The sequence below is a fragment of the Mus caroli genome, chromosome 19 (genome assembly GCF_900094665.2).
Source record: "Mus caroli chromosome 19, CAROLI_EIJ_v1.1, whole genome shotgun sequence".
NCBI lineage: Eukaryota > Metazoa > Chordata > Mammalia > Rodentia > Muridae > Mus > Mus caroli.
This window is the reverse complement of record NC_034588.1, coordinates 22,384,940-22,410,901: the sequence shown is the minus strand read 5'-3', so window position 1 is coordinate 22,410,901 and position 25,962 is coordinate 22,384,940. Positions and strand designations below refer to the sequence as shown.

General features: G+C 45.2%; 1 protein-coding gene across 7 annotated transcripts in view; it reads right to left on the bottom strand.

The window, feature by feature from the left end:
* Positions 1-25,962, bottom strand: part of Kank1 (KN motif and ankyrin repeat domains 1) — a 195,238-nt gene that overhangs the window by 157,565 nt on the left and 11,711 nt on the right. For 3 of the 7 annotated variants that reach the window (XM_021151518.1, XM_029472382.1, XM_029472386.1), the window contains exon 2: positions 1,294-1,380. The exons of 1 other annotated variant lie outside the window; for it this stretch is intronic. The gene's annotated coding sequence lies outside the window, so the exon portion shown is untranslated. Of the gene's footprint in view, positions 1-1,293; positions 1,381-3,885; positions 4,068-9,340; positions 9,357-18,900; positions 19,043-25,962 lie in introns of those variants that run through there. 3 more of the 7 variants (XM_029472385.1, XM_029472387.1, XM_029472383.1) reach the window with 3 other exon arrangements.

Genomic DNA, 25,962 nt, shown 5'->3' with positions numbered 1-25,962 from the left:
TGTGCCATAGCTGTGTCTATGTGTGTCAAGAAATATGCCAAGGAAGGTAGACGCTTGCTGCCAAATTTGACAACCTTGAGTTGAGTCCTGGGGACCCCTGGGGTAGAAGGTAAAAACTGACTCCATATTTGGCACATGTGCACGCATGCTCACATACACACTATTCCAGATTAGTACACTTAAAAGTTGACTATAGTTCCAATCTATGTGTCATTCTGCACCCAAACTCTGCATTCAATAATCTTGACTCCAGTCATATGCAGTGTAACACATTAAATTCTTCAGCTGTTGCCTCAAAAAACAGTTGACCACACACCATGATCAGTGAAACTTATGCCTGGGATGCAAAGAGGGTTCGGCAAATATGCAAATCAATACATATGATATACCACATTAACAAAATCAAAAGCTGAAATTTCATACTCACCTTAATAGGCACAGAAAAAGCATCTGACAAAATTTTATATGCCTTGATGATTAAACAAGAAAAAACCCTCTCAAAGAGGTATAGAAGAAATATACTTCAACATAATAGTCTATATATAACAATCTCACCATCAACACCATACTCAGTAATAGAAAGCCAAAAGCTTTTCCTTTAAAATCAGAAACAACACAAGAGCACCCATTCCTGTCAGTTCTAGGCAGTATAAGACCCAACCTGAGCAATAAGACAAGGGAAAAAAAAATCCATTCAACTCACAGAGGATGTTAGATTGTCTGTTTGCAGACAATATGATCTTAAATATCAAAAACCATAAAAATTCCACCAGAAATTTGTTAAAAAATCAAAATGTGAATTATTGTTCTCTATATAGCAATTTCCTTGGAGATAAAACCTCCCAAATCTTGGATACACAGGTGAAATATTCCACTCAGCAGGGAAGCGCTTAAACTCGGGGAAATAAACAATCCAAAGGCTTCAGGAAGTTCCTGAAGCTGACTAGATTCACTACCCCCACCCCCACCACTACCCCCGCCCAATATATATGCAATAACAACTGCTGGGAGACACTCTCAGACAAGCTGAGTTGCCTAAAAGAGGCTCAAACCAACAAAGCCATCCATCAGCTGAGCTGTCTGGAGGAAGCTGAAACCAGCTGACCCTCACAGAAAGAACCATCTCCAACCCTTTGAGCTGCCTGGAGACTGTGCAGTGCACTCCCGGTTTCCAGCTTTCCTGATCTCTCACGAATGCTGGGTGGGTTTGGTGGTACAACTGTCTTTGAGTTCTATCTGCTCTCGTTTATTAACCTAAGTAATCTCATTGGCTCACCCAGCTGGACTCCTTACCTTGGACTGTCAGTGGTTCCCTATCTGGGATAAGTAGATGATTGTTCTTGTCTCTCAAGGAATAGTGTCACACGGAAGCATTCCAGGCTGTAAAGACACCATGAAATATGTTGTGAACTATCCAAAATAGAAAGTAAGAAAATAATCTCATTTACAGTAGTATCAGTAAATAAAAACGATAGGAACATAGTAAATCAAGTAGAGATCTGTAGACAGAAAGCTATATTTATAAAAGACATTGAAAAAAGTACACACACACACACACACACACACACACACACAAGCCGGGCGGTGGTGGCACATGCCTTTAATCCCAGCACTTGGGAGGCAGAGGCAGGTCAATTTTGAGGTAGCAGGGTCATCTAGAGTGAATTCCAAGATAGCTAGAGAAGGCTACAGAGTGATACCTTGCCTCAAAAAACTTTAAAAAGAAAAAAAAAAGCCAGTAACAATCTTCAAAGAAACAGAAAAAAAGTACTAACAGTAACAAAACTCTAAATGGACACGATACTTAAAAAGTGGATATTTTAACCAATAATGTTTATAAGTACGATTTTTGTTTTACTTATCAACTATGCGAGAGGTCGTACAGATATACCCTAATTTGGTTCTTTGAATAACCTTTATGAGGCTGCTACTGGTTTACAAACCGCCACAGTGGACCCAGTGCAATGGGACTCTAATGCAAATCGGACTCCTAACCTCATACCCTAAGCCAGTCTCAAACAAGGTGCTGCGTCCGGGGTACCAGCCCATAATCCTAGTAACTTGGGAGGGTGAGACAGGAGAGTTACAAGTGGAAGGTTGGTCTGTCTGGTAACTAAGAGAAGTCCTAGGAATTTTCAAGTGTGTGGGCGTGTGTGTGGTGGGTGTGAAGATGCTATTGAATAGGGCGGTGCCTGCCTATCATGTACCAGGTCCTAGGATTAATTGCCAGCAGGAGGAGGAGGAAGGGGAGGAGGACGAGGACGGAGGGAGGGAGGGAGGGAGGGAGGGAGGGAGAAGGAATATGAATCTAAACAATGAACCCTCTAGCTTCTGTCAGATCTAGGAAACCCTGAAACCCACCTGTGTGAAGGAACTGTTGGGCTCTGTAATTAAGTCAGGAATGTTACAACTTGAACTAGCTGCTGTCATCACAGTGTTAAAAATAGCTCTGGCCTGAGGCCACTTGCTTCTGAGGTACAGGGGACTGCTTTGTCCATCATGAAGTAACCTTTACTGAAGAGTTAGAAACTGCCTTTCTCTTTCCAGGGAGAGCTGAGAACAAACCCTGGATGTTTAAGACCTTTTTATGAAAATTTTAAGGTATTAAACACTTCTTCTAGGTCCCTTGTCCAAGATACCTGGGAAAGGGGCATTTACATTTTCATGTCCCATACATAACAGGCGTTTATGTTGCCTATGCAGAGGCATCTGCCTTAAACACCCACATACGCTCTAAGTTACTCATGTGACTTAAGGGAGAAGCAGAGGCTTCACGGAGCACCCCAAGCCTGGAATGTTCTTTCCATCTTTCCCCAGCTGACTCCACCACAGCTGCCATTTGCACCTCACTACTGCCCTGAATCACTCTGACCCAAGACAGAAAAGATGAAGGCCTTGACCACGGTGCAGGCCACAAGCCACAACAAAGAAGTATGTGAGCCCAGGGCAAGTGGCTTCACTTATTGAGAAACCAAGTGGCCATGCATCCCCTATCACCTAGGAAACTCAATACAGTAGTAGGGTTAAGAAATCAACAAGGTATGATAATCATGCCTTTCATCCCAGCACTGGAGAGGCAGGTAGATGTGAGTTTGGGGCCAGCCTGGTCTACAGAGCTCCAGGCTATCCAGACCTACAATAGTGAGAGACAGTGTGCTGGTTTCAGTGAGAATGGCCTCTACAGACTCATACATTGGAATGTTTGATCCTCACTTGGTGTAAGTGTTTGGAAAAGGTTAAGGGGCATGTCGTGGTTGGAGGAGGTGTGTCAGCAGGGTAGGCCCTGGCAATCAAAACCCCACACCATTTCCAGCTAGCTCTCTGCCTCCTGGTTGTGTCTCAAAATGTAAGTAAGCTCTTGGCTACTGTTCCAGCACCATGCCGATCCGCCAGCGGCCATGTACAAGATGGTTGTACACTCTTAACTCTGAAACTGCGAGGACCCAACACTGTCTTTTGTCTATAAGTTGAAGAGTCTTAGCACAGCAACAGAAAAGTAAATAAGATACCCTGTCTAGCAACAAAGGAAGGGTGGGATGGAAGGAGAGAGGTGGGTAGGTAGAAAGGAGGGGGTAGAGGAATGAAGGGAGGTAGGTTGGGAGGAAAAGAAGAAAGGAAGAAGAGGGAAGGAAGGGAGGGAGGGAGGAATGAAAGGGGAAAGGACAAAAGGAAGAAAGAGAGGAAAAAAGAGAGGGAGGGTGGGAGGGGGAAAAGGAGAGAGGGAAGGAGGGAGGGGAAGAGGGAGGAGAAGGGAGGGAGAGGGAGAAGGAAGAGAGAAAGAGAAGAAGGAAAAAGGAAAGAAAGGGGACAGGAAGAGGAGGATAAGAGAATACCCGAATAACCGAAAAGCAGAAAGCTGTCTCTGCTCAACCCAGGCTTCCTGACCTCAGGCCTTGCTGATACTCTGGGCGATACAAGTCTCAGCTGTGGCGCTGCCGTGGGTATCTCCACCCTATGTTCTGTAGATGCCAGTGACACCTCCCAAGTCACAGTGCCCAGAAATGCCTCTGCACTGCTGAGTGACCATGGAGAATTCCATGCACTCCCGTCCTGTGAGAACCAGCGCTCTGTGCAAGGCAAAAGGCGAAAGGTTAAAGGCAGGAGCTGCAATCGCCCAGGGAGGACAATTATATCAGGTCATTTACTGCAGGGCTTCCTTCACCTTACACAGGCTGGCTCAGGTTTTCAGAGTTCTTTTTAACATATTGAAACACATCAATCAAACACAGACATCTTAAAAGAAAAAAAGAAAAAAAAAAAAAAAAAAAAAAAAAAAAAAAAAAAAAAAAAAAAAAAAAGAAAGAAAAACCAAAAAAACAAAGAGACTCAAAAATTCCTTGCTTATCAAGGACTTGAAAGTATTTAGAGTCAGTGTTTACAATCTCCTAACCCAGGAGTTTGTTGAAAAATTAATTTAGCCCATCCATGCTTTGATCTTCTTGCAAATTATTTCCTCAGACAAGACCTAGCTTGTAAAGACCCAACAGGCTAGCCAGCTGTCAGATGGAAGCTGGCATCAAATTCCAGGTGTCTTGAGGAGAGGGAGGGGGCTTCTGCCCTCCCCCCACACACACACACACAAAGGGACCTTGCTGGGTAACATGCCAAAATGCCACAGAGGGTCCAATTTCCCAACAAAGAACACAGGATCAAACAGCCATACAGCTCAGCTTCACCTTCAAAGGAGACCGAGCCCTGTGGAGACACCTCAGTTTTATAAACTGGCACTCATATTTCAGTTATGAATGGGTGTCTTGTGGATGGCAGGTCTATTTCTTCAATTCGTTACAATAAGGAGGATAGTCAGTCGCTAGGATAGTCCCCCCCCTCACCGGGCTTCTACTCTTCGGCGCATCTAATACAGCGGTTCTCAACCTTCCTTCCGAATGCTGCAAACCTTTAATAAAATTCCTGGTTAATACGGTCATGGTGACCATAACATTATTTTCGTTGCTACTTTATAACTATGATTTTGCTACTGTTATGAACTGTAATGTAAATACTCGTGTTTTCTTAATGGTCTTAGGTGACCTCTGAAAGGGTTGCCCCAGGGTTCTTCAGCCCCCAGAGGAGCGACCCACAGGTTGAATGTCTGCTCTAATTACTCTCTTGTAGGGTGCATGCTCCCAGTCCAGTGTGAGAGATGCTCTCTGGAGGAAATGCCCCTAGTCCCACCCATGCAAGCAGCGTCTGTAAGCTGAGACCACACAATAGACTGCATTACGGATGCACGTGCTACTCTGTAAAACAGGCAAGAAATGGTACCTCTTGAAACTGCTCTACTCCTAAGTCCTCAAACTTGTGAACGCATAATGTGCAAAGCGAAGATGATTCTGCTGGCTGGACGGAGGCTAAGGATGCTGATGTGGGGACCTTATCCTGGATTTCCCAAATGGGGCCAGTGTTATGATTATAAAAAGATAAAGATGTATAAGAATATGTTCTAAGGTGTGTGGTGAGGTGTGGGGGAAGGGGATGCCTCGGCAGGCCCATGCCAAGGCATCCCTTCCCCATGAGGGACCAGACACACACGGGTATAGAATAGAGTTTGCTTAGGGCATATGGAGGGGAGTTAAAAGAGTAGTAGAGGCAGAGAGAAAGGCAGAGAGAGGGAGAGAGTAGAGAAGTAGAGGCCGGCCATGACCATATGGAGAGATGGGGGAAGGGAACGGGGAGAGAGGGGGAGCAAGAGGGCAAGAGAACAAGAGTAAGAGAGAGAGGAGGGGGCAAGCAGCTCCCTTTACAGTGGGCCAGGCCTACCTGGCTGTTGCCAGGTAGCTGTGAGGAGGAGTCCAGACAGAATACCAATAGCCAGTCTAATCATGAATCCTAAAGAGCAGAAAGAAATGGAGAGGAAATTTGAAATGTAAATAGGGCTTACCCCTTGAAAATGGGGTGGGGGATAGTTGGGGTATCATGAGCCAGAAAATCCATGCTGCCTCTATAAACCAGGACCAGGGAAAAGGGGTTCTGTGGTGGTCTGAATGAGAATGCCCCCACAGAGCAGAATCTTTGAACGTTTGGTCCTCATTTGGTGGACCGGCTTGGGAAGGCTTAGAAGATGTGGCATGGTTGGAGGTGTGTCACGGGGGCTTGGCCTTTACAGTTTCAAAACCCCATGCTCTTCCAGCTTGCTCTCCACCTCCTGGTTGTATCTCAAAATGTAAGCTCTCAGCTACTGTTATAGCAGCATGCCTGCCTGTCTGCTGCCATGCTCCCTATCATGATGGACATGGGGTCTAACCTCTGGAACTGTAAACTCTTTCTCTTCAAGTTGCCTTGGTCACAGTGTCAGCGCAGTGATAGAGAAGCAATAACGAATCAGGTTCTTCAGAGGGAGCCAGCTTTGCCGGAGTCTGGATTTGGTCCTAGAGAGATCCATATTGAACTTTTGACCCCCATACTGTAAGGAGAGGGTTTGCATGCTCGGCATTGATATTGTGATTTATATACTCCAGCAGAGATGAGGAGGTACTGCAGGCCAGGGGACCTGGCAGTAGGTGATGCTAAAAAAGACAGGTTAAACAATGTGGGAGTGGCTTTGGAATTATGCACTGGATGGAGCTTGCAAGAATTGAGGGGAACACAGTAGAGAATTTTTGGAATGGCTTGATGGACCTCAGAGAAAACATGGCAGACAGCATAAATCACCTTAGAGAATACTCAGATTGTGAAGAACAGAAAATAGCAAAAATACCAGCCCGTTTGCGCCTGTGTGCACTGGGGAGATGAGGCCTGGTCCTCATAGCAGCTTCCCCATCTGTCTCACTCAAACTGCAGGAGGGAGTTCTCCTTAGAACATTTCCATATCCTAGCCACTAGACCAAGGTCAACAATGTCTTGGAGGCTCAAAGCCTCACTCAGCAATCAGGGTCACACATGGAAAAGCCTTCAGTTACAGGGCTTTAACAGAGTGAGCACAAAACGGTTATATGAATTATTTTCTGCTTGGAGAAGAAAATGACCAACAAGCCGCTATCTTCCTTTCTCCCACAAGAAAGCATGTGATATGATCTCTCCTAGGAAAGACTTGAGGACCTAGCACAGAGAAGGAACCAGGCAGATGGAGGACATCCAGAAAGCCAATGTTAAACAAAGGCAAGGTCTGGGGACTCAATGGGGCTCTTCCAAAACGCAGGGGGCAGAGGTACCAAAGTCCGGGGAAGCTGCCCAAGGCTGCAGAAAGCAAAGTGGGAGGCTAAGTTGTTTCTCGGAGCGACCATATGGCTGGAATCCTGCCAAGTATGGTCAGAGAACACTGGGCAGAGTCACTGCGCCACTCTGAGTGCCAACTTGGACAGGAAGTGATGTGTCGGGTCCCACAGTTGTTCAGCCAGCAGGAAGGGGTGATGGGGTAGCCTCAAAGAAAGGCATCACTCTTAATTCTCTAAGCCTGGCTTCCCACCTCAGCCTCTACCAGTCTCCACCCACATAATTATAACATAGAACTATCAAGCTAAAAAAGAGAAGACACCGTTCAACACTTCATGGGCAAGGCAAAGCAGATTTTATAGAAACATATAAAATGTTCTACAGCAGAAGAATGACAGCTTTTCTTTCCTAATGTAAAGACAGGTTTAATGTTTATGCTTTTCATAAAATGTATGTGAAGAAGACATCACTGGAAGAAGAAACATATTAAAAGCAAGTGGCCTTTTTGCCTGTTTGTATCTATAGCCTTAACTGTCACAGTAGCTCATTCCCCAGGATTATGTCACACAGGAGACGACCGTGGAACCCAGGGGGAAATCACCCTAGAACTTCTTCCCATAAAGCCAAGTAGGAGTCAGTGAGATGCTCAGTGTCTGGGACCTCCACGGTGGAAGGAGGGAACTCAATCCCACATGCTATCCGCTGACATCCACACGTGCACGGCAAAGCATACTTGTGTGGGTAGACACCCACACACAAGCAAATACACACAACACACTTTTTATTTAAAAGCCAAGCAGAGAATGATAACATCAGGCATGTTAGTCAGTCGGCACAGTCTACTCCAGAGCAGCCTTGCCCCTTCCATTCATCCTTTCTAGATCTTGTTCCTGCGGAGAAGACCTCCCACCAGGCAGCTCCCCCACTGGGAGCAGGGATACAGACTTCTGCGAGGGCAAATTGGCTTTCAAAACTGACTTCAGAAGTTCTCCCAACAGTCCCATTGTTGGGGTCACAGAAGCTGCAAGGACCTACATTTCTGTATTACATTTTCTGAATTTCCCCCAAGTCGGGCTGCTCTAAGGGCTCATTCTTCACACTCCCACGATGCATTACTGCTCAATGCCCTTTCCAAGTGAAGCAAGACAGGCAGCAAAACTCCAAGGCAGGGAATAGGGTATTGTCCCTGCTGTCCCCGACCCCCACGCTGCCAATCTCTGCTAGGGCCTGTGCAGAAGCGAGCCCAGAAGGGAAAGGTGCTGGGTGGCACAGTCTTATCTCACCCTCCTGTGGAATCTGGGCGTGTCAGCTGGTAAGCTTCCAGATCCTCCCAAACTGAACTGATTTTGTTTTGTTTTTCATAAACAGGAGAAAGGGAAGGCTTGACTCACAGTTATATAATGAACCTCGCTACAGAAAGCAAATTCCAACCGAGAGCTCAAAGGAGAGCGGTAACATGTAGAAACAGTTCCAAAGCCCTGGAGTTCATGGCTTTCTTACTCTATCACTCCAGCTGGGCCCTCTGGGGTCCCTCACTTCTTGCCAATCATGGCAACCTTCAACAGGGACAATCTGGACACCAGAATAACAAGATATATACACACATGCGCACACGCGCGTACACACGCACGTGTGCACACACACACACACACACACACACGCACACATGCACACATGCATACACCCACCCACACATTCACGCACCTATATGTACATATTAACTTATCAATCATATGTACACATGCAGTTATAGATGTATACTATATTCTAAAGACATAATTTTTCACTTCCTCGTTCCTGCCCAGGCACATAGGAAACCTCATACAGAAGGGCTAAGATCTTCAATGTGCTATGCATGTCTTATCTGTATGACCATACAAAGAGTGGGAATTTCTACGTCCACTCTTCAGGTGAGGAAACTTAACTTTAAACAACTTAACCTAAAGTCACAAGCCGGCAGCTCTAAAGCCTGGGCCAAACTCATGTGCCTAGCCCAGGGGATTAACTCCTATGACACACTCTCAATAGATGTGAAATTCAACTATGACTCCTTCAAACTGCCCTCCGGGTCCAACAAATCTTACTGGCAAAATAAAGGGTCGTCACAACCCCCACCCCCTCTTTTCTCCTACCAATCTTTGTTCCTACATAAGAAACTTTCACTCAACCAACCAACCCTGCTCCTGACCCGCAGAAAGTCACAGTCTCTCCACAGCGCTGACTTCAAGGAAATGCAAATATTCGGAAGACCTCCCTCTTCAGAGAGGACCATGCCGTGAGGTCAAATCCAGCTCCAAAACTGTTCTGACCAGCAAGGACACGGTGGTCCCTGCCACGGTGGTAGATGGTGGATTATCTTCTGCAAGCCACAGTCATCTTCCTGCCCCCTGCTGCAGCTGTGTACACATGCTTTATCATAACTCAAGGGCCACGTTGGCTCTGTGGCCAAAAACAATAAGGAAGACAAGGTTGACTGAGATGCTAGTCTAAGAAAACCTTTGATCCACACTCCAGAAGTCCAAAAGTGCCATGCTCCACAACGTGAGCTTCACCCCCTAGCAAGATGCTCCAAGCCTCCCCCCCCCCCAAAGATCTGGCTGGCTCCCGTGGAACTGGGAGCCTGAGCCAAACAGCTTGGTGAAGACTTTACACAGAGGTTAGAGCTCCTGAGTATTAATTCTGTATCTAAATAAAACAATTACTGGCAAGCAGCAGTATAACTTTCAGCCAGGCAAGGTTTGGGGTAAGGAGTTTAGTGGAGCACAGCTTCTGTTTAGGAAGATGAAGAGGATGCTGCCCATATAGTAATATGGCTGAGCCAAACATCGTGGCACTACACTTAAAAATGCTAAAAATCAGGTCAATATGTGGTGACATATGCCTTCCATATCCCAGCACTCTGGAAGCAAAGATGGCAGATGTCTGGGAGTCTGAAGCCAGGCTGGTCTACGAAGCAAGTACACAAAGAAGCCTTGTCTCAAAAAACAAACAATGCTTATTTTAAAAAAATGCTTATAAACAGAGCTAGGAGTATAGCTCAGCGGACAGTGCCTAACGTGTGAAGTCCTGGGTTCTATACCCGGTACCAGGGGAAGGAAGGAGGGACAGACAGACAGAAGGGAGGAAAGAAGTTAAAATAGAAAATAAAAGATCCCATCTCAGTACATAGATGCTCACTCCTCCTCTGGCCTCTGGTCTGCATACACATAGCACACATATACCTATTTACAGTAAATATACCTATTCACATGCTTGCATACCACACAGATACATGCAGAAAGGGGAGAGATGAATGCTATTGAGCCCCTAAACACACACACACACACACACACATGGGGGGGGGGGTGACAGAGGGACACAAACATACAGCATACGTCTAAGTAGAGGCCAAGCTTGGCTGAGCTTAGCATAACCCATCAACTCCTTCACAGACCAGTTCTTATTGCTCCACATTTGTGTTCATATTCAACCACTAGGGTTTTGCTTATTCTTTCGCTTTTGTTTTGTTGAGAGGGAATGTCACCATGTACCCCAGAATGACCTCAAGCCTGGGACTCTCCTGCCTCAGTCTCCCAAGTGCTGGGATTACAGACCTGGATCACAATGTCCAGAGGAATGAGCCTTTAAAATTAATTAATATCCAGAGAAAAGCTTTAAAATACCTTCCTCAGCACATCTGATATGCTGTCCGGTCTTCAGGTGTGCACCTCAACCTCCCACTTTTCCCTAGTGTCTGTCAGGGGAAGACGCAGCAGAGATCTCCCTCTGGCTCCTCCGGCAGTGATCCTGCATTTTTACAGACTACTCCTGCTCACCACAGACCAAAATGACTAAGATTGAGTCTGTCTTTGGCTCTCGGCAGCCTCTTTTTCATCTCCTATAAAGGAGGCTAAATCTGAGACTGCTGCTCCCCTGGTCACCATTGACCCTGGCATTTTGTCACCTGAGTTCTTCTGAAAAGAGTGAGTTGCCCCAACTCGTCCCTGCATCTAAGGCTTTTGCTTTGCAATTAAGGTTGGGTTTTTGTTTTGTTTTTTTGTTTCTTTGTTTTTTCCCATTCCTCTAAAGCCGGATGTTCTGATAGGTAAACCAACCCTGATCCCAAAGGTGTGAGTACATCTGTGTACTGGCTAGTTTTGTGTCAACTTGACACAGCTGGAGTTATCACAGAGAAAGGATCTTCAGTTGGGGAAATGCCTCCATGAGATCCAACTGTAAGGCATTTTCTCAATTAGTGATCAAGGGGGACAGGCCCCTTGTGGGTGGGACCATCTCTGGGCTGGTAGTCTTGGTTCTATAAGAGAGCAGGCTGAGCAAGCCAGTAAAGAACATCCCTCCATGGCCTCTGCATCAGCTCCTGCTCCCTGACCTGCTTTGAGTTCCAGTCCTGACTTCCTTTGGTGATGAACAGCAATGTGGAAGTATAAACTGAATAAACCCTTTCCTCCCCAACTGCTTCTTGGTCATGATGTTTGTGCAGGAATAGAAACCCTGACTAAGACAATCTGTCTTACCTGTGCTGCAATACTGTGCTTCCCCACATTAAAAAAGAAAGGGAGAGAGAGAAAGAGAGAGAGAGAGAGAGATCCTGTCGCAATACATAGAATGATCAAGATGCCAACCTCTGGCCTCCGACCTACATACACATAAGCACACATATACCTATTTACAGTAAATATATCTATAAACATGTTTGCATACCATATAGATACATGCAAAAAGGGGAGACATGAGACAGACAGACAGACAGGCAGGTAGGCAGGCAGGCAGAGACAGAGATCCAAACCTTGGGTTAAAACCCTGACCTCTGTTGGCCTACGTCAGCAAACTTCCAAGTTACATAAGCTCTGATTGGTGCATAATTTGGGTTTAAATGCCAATATAAAACTGATGGTTAACATCAACAGTCAAATACCTAAAAATAAACTCCATCTTCCCTAATACAAAAAATATCCTTGCCGGGCGTGGTGGCGCACTCCTTTAATCCCAGCACTCGGGAGGCAGAGGCAGGCGGATTTCTGAGTTTGAGGCCAGCCTGGTCTACAAAGTGAGTTCCACGACAGCCAGGGCTACACAGAGAAACCCTGTCTTGAAAAAAAAATTTCCTTAACAATTTTGGAATACTGCTATAATTAAAACAGGAACATCCAGGCAAACCAATATAGAAAACTGATGACCAAGGGACAGGCATGTGTAAACCACTTGGCATATTATGAAGAAAGATGTCACCACCAGACATGGTGGGAAATATTATTAAATAGCCAGGAAACCTGGGCAATAGTGATAGATAGTAGCACCTAGCACTTAATCCTAGCACTTGGAAGGTAGAGGCAGGGGGATTTCTGTGAGTTTAAGACCAGCCTGGTCTACAGAGTGAATTCCAGGACAGCCAGGACTTTGAACAGAGAGACCCTGTCTTGAAAACAGGTGAAAGTAATGGTTTGTATATGCTTGCCTCAGAGAGTGGCACTATTAAAGGGTGTGGCCCTGTTGAAATAGGTATGGCCTTGTTGGAGTAGGTGTGTCAATGTGGATATGGACTTTAAGATCCTCATCCTAGCTGCCTAGAAGTCAGTATTCTGCTAGCAGCCTTCAGATGAAGATGTAGAACTCTCACGTGCCATGCCTGCCTGGATGCTACCATCTTCCCACATTGATGATAATGGACTGAACCTCTAAATCTGTAAGCCAGCCCCAATTAAATGTTGTCCTTATACGAGTTGCTTTGGTCATGGTGTCTGTTCACAGCAGAAAAACTCTAACTACGACAGTGACGAACCCAATACTTATTTGGAAAGCAAAAAAGTAAATTAGGATCCTTCCCACCTGAACAAGCTCAAGATGGAGCAACAATTTTATCATCAAAACTAAAACCTGGGGCAGGAGGTGGGGCTGAGGAGTCAAGCATTTATTTACTTTGAACAAAGCCTGGGTTCCATCCTGGCCACCAAAACACAAAACAAAATAACAAACAAAACCCCCCGAAACTATAGACAGACTAGAGGAACCCCTGGCTAATAGAAAACAAAACAAAACAAAAAACAGGCCAGATGCGGTGCTTCACAGCTTTAATCCCTAAATGAGGGAAGCAGGACTGTTAGAATCCTGTGAGTTTAAGGCTAGCCTGGTCTACACAGCAAGTTCCAGGGCAGCTGGGGCTGCATATTGAGATCCTGCCATATATATATATATATATATATATATATATATATATATATGGCATTGTGTGTGTGTGCAATTAATATATATATATGTATATATATATATATGGCATTGTGTGTAATTAATATATATATATATATATATATATAGTTTTTGTTATGACATTCAGTCTAAAAAACTAAAAGTAAGCAGCTGGTAAATTCATCTTCATGAGAACGTACAATGTAACCCAAGTTAAAAGATGAAGGATAAACTGAGAACAACTGCATTATTGTTATGGGGATTTGCTTCCTGTGCATACAAAGTGATACAATCAGACCTCTAACAAGTCCAAGAATGAAAGACTGAACAGTTCAAAGACAGACACAAATTCAAGATGGCTCATGAAAAGATACTCAGCTTCCAAAAAGAAATACAAACTAAAACCACTTGAGATATCATTTTTCATATTAAAAACCTGTAAACACCCAGAGAAGTGGAGGCTTCTGCATTTGCTGGTGGGGGCTAGCCCAGCCCAGGGCTAGCTCAGCCTGAGTGGAGAACAGTGGAGTGACCTCTCCAAGTACTGACGCAACCTGTCACCTGGCAACACCACGTGACATCATCACGTGAGCAGAATGATACACCTGCAAAGCGGAATCCTTCAGCATCATAGGATAACCCAAGATTAATAGGAAGCAGATTAAATAGAATATGAAGATGTGACCAAAACTGTCAGTGAGCAGGGTCTCTGAGGATAGATTATTGGAGCCTTCATTGCACATACAACTCTTATATTTGAGCCTTGTATTAGCCATTTGTAAATTATTTTTGAAGTCAACTAAGTGGTCAAGCAAAACTGAAGCAATTCACAAAAAACACACACAAAAAATGGATTTTAAAAAACAAGACAAAAATTAGGAAGGGGGTTAGGAAATGGTAACAAATCCAGAGAACTGCTCTTGAAAGACTAATATTTGAAAATAGATGAAGGATGGTACTACTGACCCACACCTTTAATTCCAACACTAGGGAGGCAGAGGCCGGCAGATCTCTGTGAGCTAGAGGCTAGCCTGATCTATAGAGTGAGACCCAGGACAGCTAAGGCTACAGAGGAACCTTGTCTCAGAAAAAAGAAAGAAAGGAATTTGATAAAAAGAATAAGATATAAGGGGGACCGTGAAAGAATAAATGTTGCAGAAACTAAAATAATTTGTTTCCATATTTTAAAGGCTTCTATATTTCCAGAAAAGTGAATAAAAGAGGCCATTCACAATTCTTGGGATGAAAAGTTTTAAAATGTTCACCAAGAGAATGGAAAAAAAAAATCCCACTTTCTTTATTAAAGGCCGGCCCAGGATGCACATCTTCATAGTTCTGAGGGCACACACACACACACACACACACACACACACACACACACGAGCGCTCCAGAGCCAGGGAGTCTCCCGCTAACATTGTTCCCCTTTCTGACCTTGAGACAGGGTCTCACCATTCAGCCAGGCTGGCTGGCCTACCAGCCCTCAGGATCCTCCTGTTTATTCCCCAAGGCTGGGATGAGGGCACAGTCAGCCATACCTGGCATTTTATGTAGGTTCTGGGATTTGAACCCAGATCCTCACACTTGCACAGTTAATGCTCTTACTGAGCTACTGTTCCACCACCCCATAAAGTTATAAACTATTCACAGAATAAATAGCATCCAAAGGTATTCAAAGGGGCAACGGGGGTACAGGGAGATGGCGGCGGGGGAGAGGGGAAAGAGATGGCTCAGTGGTTAAGAGCACTGACTGCTCTTCCAGAGGTCCTGAGTTCAATTCCCAGCAACCATATGGTAGCTCACAACCATCTGTAATGGGGACTGATACCCTCTTCTGGTGTGTCTGAAGGCAGTAACAATGCACTCACTTACATGAAATAAATAAATAAATAAATAAATAAATCTTTTAAAAAACAAAACAAAACAAAAAAAACAGCCCAAAACAGTTTCGTGAGAAACTACCACTTGGGACCTGGAGAACCAGCTCAGTCAATAATCTGCCACACAAGCATAAAGATCCGAGTTCAGAGCCCTAGCACACATGTTAAAAAGCCAACATGGTGGTGCAGCTCTAACCCCAGCTCTGGAGAGGGAGAGAGAAGAGGAGCGCTGGAGCTTGCAGAACAGTCTTGTCAAATCAGTGAGAGACCCTGTCACAAAAAAATAGAACGGGGCTGGAGAGACGGCTCATTGGGTAAGAGCATCTATTGCTCTTGCAGAGGACATGGGTTCAATTCCCAGCACCCACAAGATGACTCATAACCAATCATGACTCCCAATCCAGGATATCTGACACCATCTTCTGACCTCTGAGGTCACCAGGCACACACACAGGTGATCCACATAAATGCATGGAAAACACTCACACTAAAAAGTAAATACATAGACAACACTCAAGGAAGACACCCAGTATTGATCTCTGCCCCGCCATACACAAATACAGATATATACACACACAAGCACACACATACAGACATGCACACATACAAACACACAGACATACACACATTCACACACACACAAACATGCACCCACACATACATGCTCACAGCACACATATTCACACACGTACAAACACACACATGCACAAGCACATACCCACACAAACACATATGCACACTCAGATGCCACACGAACACACATGGAAAACAGAAATACTACCATCTTCATGAGCCTAACCCAACAAAGTGACAGCATTGTCTGTGGTTTAGTGACAAGGGAAGAAAGACAAGAGATTTGAAAGCAATTCCTCAAAGAAGAAGGGGTTGGGGCTAACAAAGTAGAGCAGACAGCTACTGTTTTCATGTCAAGCCTTTGTAGAACTGTCTTCTCCAAGCATATATACACGGGCTGGAGATGTAGGACAGTGGGTAGCGAGCTTGCAGGATACATGAAGGCCTGAGTTCCATCTTCAACACTGCATGAATGTGCATGGGCATGGTGGTGCATGACTATACCCGTAGCTCTTGGGAGGCTGAATCAGGTAGACCAGAAGTTCTAGGTCACCCTCAGCTACATAGCAAGTTCGAGGCCAGCCTGGGTTACAGTGACATTATGCCTCAATAAATGAATGAATGAATGAAGTATGCAAACACACATATAACCCATGGTCAGACTGGGAAACAGTGACATCATGCCTCAATAAATGAATGAATAAAGTATGCAAGCATACATAAATAATCTATGGCCAGCCTGGGTTATAGTGACATCATGCCTCAATAAATAAATAAACAAACAAATGAAGACATTATGTAAGTATTCATGAATAACCCATTGCTAAAGCCTCTCATGATCTGATAGTCCAGGGGGATCGGGAGTGGGGGAGGAATTTTTACAACAAATGAGAACCAACAAATGGCTATACCTGTACTGCCCCAATAATAACAGCTGCCTTTCAAGTAGCGGCTAAGAATAGCTGATGGTTTCTGGGTCACTGCTGCTGGTGCCGCCTACCAACTCCTACTGGTGGGTCAGGACATAGCCATCACCTTGGAGTTTCGTTCACTGCGAGAAGTATTTGGAGACAGTGCCAGGAGAGCCACACTCCTGGAAGGTTCAGCATTTCTCATGAACACCATAATTTTTTTTTATCATTTTGAAATGACTAAGATCACAAAATAAACCAGAATCCTCAATAATTCATTTTATCCAGACCTCCTTCTTGAGAGGTAGAATTAGGAATAGGCATTGGTTTGGATGCGAACTTAATTATAAGCATCTTAAACAGAAAACAAATAATCTGTATGAGCCCAATGGCTATAAGTGAACATGAGAGAGAGAGAGAGAGCGAGAGAGAGAGAGCGAGAGAGAGAGAGAGAGAGAGAGAGAGAGAGAGAACTAATCCTGTGGGTAAAATACTAGGTGTATACTTTGCTTAAGAGCTGACTTGAAATCCCCAGTTCCAGTTCTAAAAGAAATGCAGTCACCAGGACTGCAAGGACACTACCCTCAATCCCTGTGGTTCCCGGTCAGTCACAATGCCAACAGCAGCACCTACTTAAGTAGACCGTACAGCGCACTAGAGTCAGTAGCCCTAAGGTGGCCATCTCAGGCACGTGAATCACTACCAGGTTTTGTGCCCATCCATGCATCAGAACTTGCAAGGATTGCCAAATTCACAGGGAACCCCTCCAAAGACTTCAAGGAGAAAAAACAAGTTCTGGGAAGATGTTCGTTTACTCTCCAACTCTGGGTTCCTCCCACACTGCCCACATGTGAAGCCTGTAGGAAAAGCTCTTAGGTAAGAATGTTAGTGCTAGGGGCTGGCGAGATGGCTCAGTGCTTAAGAGGGCCGACTGCTCTTCCGAAGGTCCCGAGTTCAAATCCCAGCAACCACATGGTGGCTCACAGCCATCCGTAAATCTGATACCCTCTTCTGGAGTGTCTGAAGACAGCTACAGTGTACTTACATATAATAAATAAATAAATCTTAAAAAAAAAAAAGAATGTTAGTACCTATCTGAGCAAGCCGAGGATGCACACAGGGAACCAGCCTGTTCCTAGCTAGTACTGTTGCAGAGCACTGACCAACCCCATGAGGGCCCAGGACTTGGGAGAAAGATGAAAATAGGCTAGCTAAGCTGGGGCATGCCCAGCTGTCTGATACACCCATTTCTCCTCTTGGTGATTAGATAGAGTTTCTCTATGTAACAGTTCTGGCTATCCTGGAACTCGCTTTGTAGACCAGGCTGGTCTCGAACTCACTGCCTTTCCCTCCCAAGTGCTAGGATTGAAGGCATGCCCCATGTAGAAAGTTATACACCGTACCTTTCCTAAAGTTATCTGATGATTCTAACAACAAATGGCAGAGCACTTAAGAGCACTGGGTGCTCACACTGAAAACCAGGAATCGTTTCCCAGCATCCACACAGCAGCAGAAAACCATCCCTAACTCCAGTTCCAGGACCTGATGCTCTCTTCTGGCCTCTGAGGGCACCAGACATAGATACATGGTACACACACATACATGCAGGCAAAACATCCACACATATAAAATAAAGATAAATATATTTTGTTAAGATTGAGTTATCATCAACAAGTAAGCAAGGGAAATGATAAGACCACTTTTAACCAAGCAAGGGCTGGAAGAGAGAGGAGGGCAGAGCCATCTCCTTTTACTAACTCACTGAAGAATCACTGTCAAGAGTCCCAGACATCTCAATAGCTGAAGCCGAAAGGGAAATATCATGGACCATGCAATGTTCATAATAACGTGTGTGTGTGTGTGTGTGTCTGTGTGTGTCTGTGTGTGTGTCTGTGTGTCTGTGTGTGTCTGTGTCTGTGTGTGGTTTGTGTATGTGTCTGTGTAGGTCTGTCTGTGTGCCTATGTATATCTGTGTGGTTTGTGTGTATGTCTGTGTGTCTGTGTGTGTGTATCTGTGGGTCTGTGTATGTCTATGTGTTTGTCTCTGTGTGTTTGTATGTCTGTCTTTGTGTGTGTGTCTGTGTATGTATGTCTGTGTATGTATGTGTCTATTTGTGTGTGGGTCTTTGTGCCTGTGTGGTTTGTGTGTGTATGTGGTGTGTGTGTGTGCACATCCGTAATCTCCAGGGAAGCACTTTCTTACCAATGAGGATTCTGATGAGCACAATGACTCCCCACCCACAAGTGGCTCATTCCACAGAAACCTTCGGCAGTGCCTCCTGGGAGTCTGCACTCTGCTCTTGCAGCTTCATGTACATTAGCCAACAATAGTTGACGATCGTTGTAGTGCAGAGGCCCACGTTCTACCAGAGTAGACAGAGAACAACAAAAAAATAAAATAAAATACATACACTCTATAGTGGCTATTCCTGGTTGTCAACTTGACTATATTTGGAATGAACTACAATCCAGAATTGGAAGGCTCACCAGTGACCCTAATCTGGAGGCCGGGAGATAGAAGTTTCTGATCTGGATCTTGGTATGGAGATCTTGAGGCGTGGTGGCTATGGATTCCAGAAGATTAAGACAGGGAATCTCCGAGTTCAAGGTCATCTGGGATTAAAGGTGTGGTCACTTGGGAAACAGAAAGCAAAAACAGTTTGAGAAGTACTGTGCTGGCTAGTTTATGCCAATTTGACACAAACTTAAGTCATCTGAGAGGAGGGAGATTCAATTGAGAAAATGCCTCCATAAGATCCAGCCAGAGGGCATTTTCTTAATTAGTGACTGATGGAGAGGGCACAGCCCACTGTGGGTGGGGCCATCCCCTGGGCTGGTGCTCTTTAGTTCTATAAGCAGTTCTATAAGTTCTATAAGAACAGGCCATGAGGAGCAGGCCAAAGCAGGACCCCTCCGTGGCCTCTGCATCAACTCCTGCCCTGACTTCCTTCAATGAGAACAGCAATGTGGAAATGGAAGTGGAAGCCAAACAAACCCTTTCGCTCCCAACTTGCTTTTTGGTCATGGTGTTTCACTGCAGCAATAGAAACCCTAACAAGGTCAAGCAACATTCCCTGGCCTTTTCTTTTTCTTTCACCTCACACCCCGTGACTGACTATGTAACCCAAGGTGGCCTTGAAAGTGAGGTCCTACTCTGGCCTCCTCATTCTCATTCACAGTGCTGGAATTACAGGCATGTGCCAGCCTGCATGGCTCACTATCTAACTTGCTTATAAAAGGCCGCTGCCAGGCATGGACCACAATGGACTGCGGTAACACAGGAACATGAAGATGAGGCCTGTGCACAGAGAGGAGAGGTGACTTTGTGTATTCTGAGAAGGACAACCAGGACTGGTAAATAATTAAATGTGCAGTGCAGAAGAGGGAAGTAAAGGTGACCTCAGAGCTTAGAGTAGGAAGAGCCAGTCTGAGGCAGTCACCTGGCACCCAAATGCAAGTGGAAAGCGATAACTGGACAGAGGAATAGAGCTATGGGAGAGCCAGAGGAATATCAGCAAGAATGACTGGCAAGCCAATAGTACTTCAAGCCTAGAGCCAAGCCAAGGCCATCAGAGGGGTCTGCGGTCTGCAGAGAAGGCAGGTTAGGCGCCCAAAGTTGAGCTGTGGAAGAGGAAAGAGCGCAAAGGGGTGTGGCCCATGAGCTGGAGGACCTGGACTCACTCACTCATCAGTAGATACAAAGGCAGAATGACAAGTAAGATCAGAGAAGGAAAGGGGGTTGGGGGAGAGTTATATTTATTAGTGCTGGTGTTTAGCTTTGGGCCAACTCAGGTTTGGCTCCCAAACGCTCTCAGCATACAGAAGGGAAGCGAAGAGTCAGCCACAGCAGCCAGAGGCAGGTCGGGAGTGTGTGAGCAGGCACACCTTGCTAGCCCAGGGATAAACATCAGAGTTTGGAAAAGGAGCTGGGTTAGACAATAACTTATCAGAACACAGCAACTCAAAATTCCCTTCTAGATCCAGCCTGTAACTGTCCATTCTGGTGTTTGCCTTCAGTTAGGTCACGCCCACCCCGAGTCCCTGGCCTGATGCACATCAGGAGTTGCTTCCTCATTTGGGTAAGGGTTTGCTCTGCTTCTAGGAATGGAGTCCTGGGATTCTCTGTGCCTGATGAAAACCCAGAGGCCTGGGAACAGAGGTTTATGCAAACAAGTTGTTTGCTTAAAAAACAAAGTCTTAACAAGAGACTCAGCACACACCATGTGTCCTTGTGCATGACTTTGTTCCAGAACACCTGCGACAAGTTTCAAAACTGGATGAAACTTCATTGGTCTTTCTTATTTTATGTATTCAATTTATTAATTCTATGTGTGAGTGTTTTGCCTGCCTGAACGTATGTGTACATTATGTGTGTGTTCGGTGCCTTCAGAGGTCAGAATAGTGCATCAGACCTCCTGGCACAGAAGTTCATGGATGGTTGTGAGCCACCATGTGGGTACTGGGAATCAAACCCAGGTCCTCTGTAAGAGCAATGAGTGCTCTTAACGGTTGAGCAATTTCTCCAGCCCTGAAACTTCATCCATCTTAATTAAAGCAGAAAATACACAAAATTCAGAACAATGGGAATGCATTGAAATAGTTCTTATTATATGTGTTTTATATCATTCAATAAATAAGTATTTTTCCCAAAGAAGGTTCCAGCATTTCCCAGCAGCACTTTCTCCATCTCTCTGCAAAAGGGGGGCTTCTGGGAGATAGCAGTGGGACAGCAACAAGTGAAGGCTTTCTGTGACTTTATCTAACTAACTGTAACATAAGCTGAGGCCTCACAGTGCTAAGTCAAGAAGTAGAGAGAAGGTGTACTGGCTGGTGTTGTGTCAACTTGACACAGCTGGAGTTATCACAGAGAAAGGAGCTTCAGTTGAGGAAATGCCTCCACGAGATCCAACTGTAAGGCATTTTCTCAATTAGTGATCAAGGGGGAAAGGCCCCTTGTGGGTGGGACCATCTCTGGGCTGGGAGTCTTGGGTTCTATAAGAGAGTAGGCTGAGCAAGCCAGGGGAAGCAAGCCAGTAAAGAACATCCATCCATGGCTTCTGCATCAGCTCCTTCCTGCTTTCTGACCTGCTTGAGTGCCAGTCCTGACTTCCTTGGTGATTGAACAGCAATGTGGAAGTGTAAGCCGAATAAAACCCTTTCCTCCCCATCTTGCTTCTTGGTCATGATGTTTGTGCAGGAATAGAAACCCTAAGACAGAAGGCAAGCATACTACTCAACACGCTGAGAGCTGATGTGCAGGGTCCTTCAGAATTCCAGAGATGATTGCTAGTTCACAGAAAACAAGCTTTCATTGAGTTTGGCCAGGTCAGCTGTTCAGGAAGCACCCAGAGTTTAGCATCCTGGGCACCAGTGACAGGCCCAACCACTTTGGAAGTCACAACTCTAGATTCTCAGGAAACTAAAGAGTTGACCCAGCCGGGCGGTGGTGGCGCACGCCTTTAATCCCAACACTTGGGAGGCAGAGGCAGGCGGATTTCTGAGTTCGAGGCCAGCCCGGTCTACAAAGTGAGTTCCAGGACAGCCAGGGCTATACAGAGAACCCCCTTCCAAAAAAAAAAAAAAAAAAAAAAAAAAAAAAAAAAGAGTTGACCCTAGGCTCCTCCCTAAGCAGATGGTCTCTGCTTAGACAAAGGTCTGGGTGACAGAATGGCAGGAATGGCCAACTCGCCCCCCACAAGAGTTCTCAGTCACTACCCACCCACCCACAGCTGGCAATAACCAATAGGCTCACTCAAGTTCTAAGCCTCCCACTGTATGTGTTTGTATGTCAACATTCTCCCAGATGTGGAGAACTGCCCATTTGGCTGTGTGCCTTCTTCCAGCTCAGTCTATTTCTAGTCCCTGGCCTGAGAGCAGATCTTAGAGCACACTGGGAACCCCCTAGTTTATTCATCTAAAGGTTTGCTCTGAGGCTAAGTACTGGGACAGGTACCCCAGAGTGCCCTGGGCATGTTCCCACTAAGAGGAGCCTAAATGAAGATTTAATGAATGGCAAAAATGATTTCATATAAAGGCCATCAAACTTCTTGCTCATTTGTTTTTAGTTTTTTGACATTAGGGTCCCACAGTACAGCCTTGGCTACTCAGAACTCGCTATGTCTAACAGGCTGGACATGAATTTGCAATACTCCACTCCCATCCTCATCTCTGTCTCCAGAGTGCAACAATTCCATGCAGGTCCCCCAAGCAGGGTTTGACTCCTCCCCTAGGAAAGACTGTTTGGGCAAATTCATCTTTTTCTTAGTTTTTTCTTCATACTCATAAACTTAACTCTGGGGTCCAGCCAGACTTGGAGTTAGGAAAATACAGACCCTAAAGGGCACAAAGGTTACAGGGTGCTGGCAGTAGATGGGATGGAGGAGCACCCTCTAGAGCTGAGGGAGGAATGGCCTCATGCACACAAGGCTAAAGTATGAGAGTCGGCGGTGGCGTCAGCAGCAGGAGTGACTGCTCTCTGGTCTTGCCACGCTTCTGTGACGTTCATGCCATGTCTCCCTTTCCTAAGCTACATGCTCGTCCAGCAACTACTCAGCAGCAAGACGAGCACCTGAGGAGCCTTTATTCTTATCCTGCCCTTGCTGGAGACAAGTTACCAACAGCTGGGTGCTTTAGGATGGCGTTCCCATTCACAGATGTCTCCCTGCACAGGGACCTGCCACAGTCTCATTGCGCCATGTGCAGTCACCGCCCTGGGACATGGGTCCTAGAGTAATTCTGTAAAAGCAGGACCCTGAAAAATCAAACCCCCTCTCTCTCTGATGCTCCGAAAGGTTTTTTGTTTTTTTGTTTTTGTTTTTTGTTTTTTTCAGAACTTGTCTGCAAACAGCACAGAAAGAGACACAGCCCAAGGACCGGCTGTCAAAAATGTGGTGGAGCTGACCATGGCTTGGGTCAAGCAACCACAAGGGATAGAGGTTCTTTAGTAATCTTTTTTTTTTTTAAAGAAAACTGCCGAGGCAAATTTATTAGGTCCTAAAAAAAATGCTATTTTTCTCATAAGGTACCATCTTCTGTGTGTGTGTATGTATGTATGTATGTGTGTGTTCATGTGTATGTAAGCATTTGCCTATGATGCTGTGCACGTATGTGGAGACCAGAGGTCAATGTTGAGTACATTCTTCAATCGTTCTTCACTCCTTTGTCATTGCTTTCTGGTTTTGTGGGGAGGGAGACAGTCCCTTACTGAATGTAGAACGCACACACTTGGCTAGACTCAATAGCTAGCAGGTAGCCGGGCGTGGTGGCGCACGCCTTTAATCCTAGCATTTGGGAGGCAGAAGCAGGAGGATATCTGAGTTCAAGGCCAGCCTGGTCTACAGAGTGAGTTCCAGGACAGCCAGGGCTACACAGAGAAACCCTGTCTCGAAAAACAAAATCAAAACAAAACAACAAAACAAAACAAAAAATAGCTAGCAGGCCCCAGAGACCCATCTGCATGCCCCCAGTGCTCGGATTACAGCCACCCACTGCCATATATGGCTTTCAAGCAGGTGCTGGGGATCAAATTTAGGTTATCAGTCTGAAAGAGCAAGCCCTCTGCCTACTGATGCCCACCCTCCATTTCTATTCTCTGGGTAGCGCTAGCCATCTCTAGTTAGCTGGTGGCATATACATATCAATATAGGTAATTAAACAAGATTGCTTGACTCATAAGATGGAGCATGTGAGAAAGCCAGACATGAAAGCCAAGAGAATAACAAATATAATTATGGTTGGTTGGTTTTTCTTTGGGGGGTGGGGTGATGAGTGAACGCAGGGACTTGTACAGGCTAAGTCAAAACACCACTGCCATTCTAGCCCTAAGAAATAAGATTTCTTTCTGGACTCTTCATAACAATGAATGGAAAGTTACCAAGCTGTGGGTACAGCTCTCCTGCTCATGAAAGATTAATCAGCTCTGCCCAAAGAGTGGACCTTGTTTTCCAAATCTAGGCAGATTTCTGAGGCCTAACCTTTTCAAAATGAAACTTGGGAATGTACTTTAATCAATTCTAAAAAACGGCTTCGGCACTGCCAGAGAGGTCATTAAACCTTTCTGAATTAAATATAGTTTTCTATTATGGGAGATTACACTGTTTGCAATTATTTGCTCCCCTTCTGGAAGATGATACCCCTCCCATGTTTATGTGATGTACAATATTCCCAGATGGAAGAATTAATTTAATTATATCCCACCTCCTCCTGCTGGCCAGCTTGTCCTTGTGGCTGGCTTCCACCCACTGAAGAACGGAATGGATCCACAAACAGGCATGAAGAGTCATTTCCCTCTCCACCATTAGAATATATCTCAGAGTGGGTAGGTAGGGTGACCTGTTCAGTCTGGACCCAAATTAAAGAAAGTCCCCTGCATCAGAGCTCTTGCTGTCATGTAATAGAAAAAGTCATTGTTTTAAGCCACTGTCTAAGACAAGTGATAAAACCACTCTACTCTTGAAACCAAGGTATGGACCAAAGGAGGATTCACCCCCTACAGCGGTCTGAAGGAGTAGGCAGGTATACAGGTCTTACTGTCGGGGAGCGTTCAGCTAACCAATGACAAAACAAACAGGAAATAACTTCTACCTTTTTGCATTTAAAATTTCTATCTTCTGCACAGCTGCTTTGGGGAGCACCGGGACAAGAACGGAGCTATTAGCTTGGCTGACCTTTAGAAGACCCCAGTGAGAACAATAGTGGGTTCAAAGAAAACAAGGTCCGTCTTTGCACAGGCGTGCAATTAATGTCTAACCGGTGGGGGAGAAAATGAGAATCGAGGTTATAAACTTAACTGGCAGACCGAGGCTCCTGGCAAAACCAGGAAATGGAACTGTCTGCCAGTTTTATGGAAAGTAAAAAAAAAAAAAAAAAAAAAAATTTTTGTAAATCCCTGGTATGGGACTTCTTAGTCTTAGTGGCTGCCTGCAAATCTGACCTGAAGATTGGAACCATTTTTTAAACACCAATTAAAAAGAACTTGATAAACAATAATTGATCTCTTAGTTAGGGTTTCTATTGCTCTGATGAAACACCATGACCAAACGCAGCTTAGGGGGAAAAGGGTTTCTTTGGCTTATACTTCCATGGCACTGTCCACCAAGGAAGTCAGAACAACAACTCAAACGGCAGGAACCTGGAGACAGGAGCTGATGCAGAGGGACCATGGGGAGGTGCTGCTATTGGCTTATTCCCTGAGACTTGGCCAGCCTGCTTTCTTAGAGAACCCAAGACCACCAGCCTGGAATGGCCCCACCCACAATGGGCTGGG